This window comes from Austrofundulus limnaeus, unplaced genomic scaffold (genome assembly GCF_001266775.1).
Source record: "Austrofundulus limnaeus strain Quisiro unplaced genomic scaffold, Austrofundulus_limnaeus-1.0 Scaffold275, whole genome shotgun sequence".
Taxonomy (NCBI): domain Eukaryota; kingdom Metazoa; phylum Chordata; class Actinopteri; order Cyprinodontiformes; family Rivulidae; genus Austrofundulus; species Austrofundulus limnaeus.
This window is the reverse complement of record NW_013952677.1, coordinates 85,952-88,871: the sequence shown is the minus strand read 5'-3', so window position 1 is coordinate 88,871 and position 2,920 is coordinate 85,952. Positions and strand designations below refer to the sequence as shown.

At 36.8% G+C, this 2,920-nt stretch overlaps 1 protein-coding gene and 1 long non-coding RNA gene across 2 annotated transcripts in view; one reads left to right on the top strand and one right to left on the bottom strand.

Moving 5' to 3' along the window:
- The window catches only part of sv2 (synaptic vesicle glycoprotein 2), a gene marked incomplete in the record, with an annotated part of 32,346 nt that overhangs the window by 9,518 nt on the left and 19,908 nt on the right, over nucleotides 1–2,920 (top strand).
- LOC106526405 (uncharacterized) lies at nucleotides 2,024–2,563 on the bottom strand. The gene is made up of 2 exons (XR_001311251.1): nucleotides 2,527–2,563; nucleotides 2,024–2,082 (listed from the first exon to the last, which is right to left on the bottom strand). It is a non-coding gene; the product is annotated as an uncharacterized LOC106526405 (long non-coding RNA).

Here is a 2,920-nt window from a genome sequence, read left to right as displayed (position 1 = left end):
GATTTATTATATGACATAAAAAACAAATAATAATTTGTGATAACACTACAGTAGATGTGTTTGTAATTGTGCTTGATTTAGTCTTTATTTCCAGTTTTGGGGTTTTATAATCACAGTTTTTCTTCACAAAAGTAAACATCAACAAGCAAATAAACATTTTAACAAACATAGAAGAGGTGATGGCTTTAAATTTTAAAAAGCTTGTTCATCGTAAATGTCTTTAAAATATGTATTTTGACATTTTTAAACAAAATGACAATCATTTTTGAAGGGAACTGTCCCCATCAAATTTAAATTTAATTAATTTAAACCCCACATTTACCATAAAACATTAGTTCATTCAGTGTTTCTCTTGTTTAACAGATAAATTTATTTCATTTTACCTATAGAAAACTCACATTAAGTGTTTCCTTATGTAGGTAAAAATCTGTTTAACAACCTGTTAAAATACACCAGAACGCAAATCAGTGATATTATCTGTGAAATTACAAACTGAACATCTGTTGATAAATCCATAGCTTTAGGTTGCCATAGTTTTCAGTCATTTTTACAAACACATCATAAATTATCTGTTATAGATATTAGTTTGGGTGTGCCACCCCCAGTTTTTCAGTGCCCCCCACCAATGGCCCCCCTTGAAAAAAATTTCTGCAGGCGCCACTGCAAACCATGTCTTGGAGGATTACTATCCTGCCTGCTGTAGGTGTTTTTCCTGCTCTTCAGCAGGTTTTCAAGTTCTGCAGAGGGGGGGGGTCAGATCTTGATCACTATTGGCTTGAGAGGGGCATCATCTGTGAGCGAGCAGAGGTAAAGTTGAGAGGAGGGAGGGAGTCGGCCACAAGCAGGAAGAGAGTTGAGCAAGCAGGGAGGGAGCCACGTGAGTGTGTGTTTGATTTGAACTCACACGGTTCAAATTATTGTTCATATTGATATCTGCTCTCAAATCTGTTACTGCTCAAGCTGATGGCACAAATGTAACACCACAGTTCTACAGATGAGATGAGGCTGAGCAGCATGCATGAATTGAACCTTTTTTTTTTTACCTGAAAGGAGCTCGAAACATTTTCAAGTTATAACTAAATTTTATGCATAATAATGAGATTTTTGTTATCATTCCAAATAAGTACACAAGGAACAAAGAATGCTGAGGTCTCAGTTGTTAGCACTAAAAAAATGACACAATATGCAATAAGTTTAAAAGAAAAACACAGTAAAAAGTTGGTAGAGCTGATGCCTTTCAGTAAGAAGGTCGCCGGTTCAAGTCCCGGCCCGGGGACCTTTCTGGGTAGAGGTTGCATGCTCTCTCCGTGCATGCGTGGGTTCTCTCCGGGTACTCCGGCTTCTTCCCACCAGGGCTGCCACAATTAATCGATTAATCGACAACTAATCGATTATTAAAATAATCAATGACTAATTTAATAATCGATTAATTGTTTTCTTTTTTCTTTTATTTTGTGTTCGTTACTTTGTTTTTCTCTCCAAACTGCTTTGACACCTTCCACTGCCACGTCTGCCTTTCCAGCGGTAGACATAAGGATTTTTTTCAAGTTGTCCAGCTGACAACCTGTTGACAAAATCTGGTTGTCCACAAAACATTTTTAAAAATTTCAGTTAAAATATAATTTAATAGGTAGGCTATATTGTTCTGTATACATATTTTACTGTATACAAATGTTCTCAGTCAGCAGGTTAACAGTTTCAGGAGCTGCTTGAGTAAAACTCCTCCTCATCCTCTTCTTTGAAATAGAGATCAAAAATCAACATCCAACAACCATAAGCTTTCTGCTTACAGGACAAACATTTTAATTTAAATAGTAGTATAACCTACTGTCTAAATGACCTTATTAAAGCTACAGTTTAGTGTTCTTAGGACTGAAGACTTTCTGGATAAAGGGCATTTAAACACCTCTTCTGTCATTTTAGTGTTTTCAACTGAGGAGCTTTGATGTATTTATTTAAAAAAAATTATAGTACAAGAGGTTCTCTGCACAGAAAAAAACAATTTATTTTTAATGTTTTTTTAAACCAAACTGACAAGTTTCTCCACTATAAATGTTGTGTAATGTAAATGCATTGAAACACCTGTGTAAGAAAAATACATGTTCAATACGACTGAAGTCAAAATAAAAACACCACTGTTAAATAAAATGATTTGTGGACGGAATAAAACCATACAACACCAGAATTCTGGAACCTGAGTGAGGTTTAATTGTCACCGGCTGACAAGGAAAACCACACTGGCTAAAAGCCAGGAAGTTCATGTTTTTATACACGATTCTTCAACGCCTGAGTTCGCCCCCTACTGACCTACGGCTGAATCACAGGCATTCATCCAATAAACTCAACCTAACGTTATCATAACGGTTCACTTATGTATTGTTTATGATTCGGACATGTAACTACTCTATATCAATTAACACATAATAGATTAATAATAGATCAAACATTATAAAAAGGAAACCCTAATAATCTAGTGTTGTGCTTCTAACATCAGTACTAATCTGTAATAACTATAAATTTCTTCACCTGGTTAAATTTAGAAGATATTATGATTAACTACAAGCACCTGAAGCTGACTCAGAGAACTCTGTGATTTCAGAGGAAAATCAAAGTCAAACGTAGACACGGTGCACACACCCCCACCCCACCTTGCGGGGCTGTGGTCCGCTTGCACACCCGACTCGCATATGATTAATACTGATTTTTTCAAAATTTTCTGATTTGTGATGCTCATTATACATGTAAATATATGAAGGGGTTGACTTGTGGACTCTGAAGTCCCGGGCCGGTGGGGGCCGCGGTGCGCGTGAAGAGGTGCTGTGGCTGCGGTCAAACTGCCTCTCAGCCCTCGCTTTAAAAACAGTCAGATCTGTCACGGTTTTGTTGTGCTCGTAAACACACAGTGTTACAGGAGAAATGC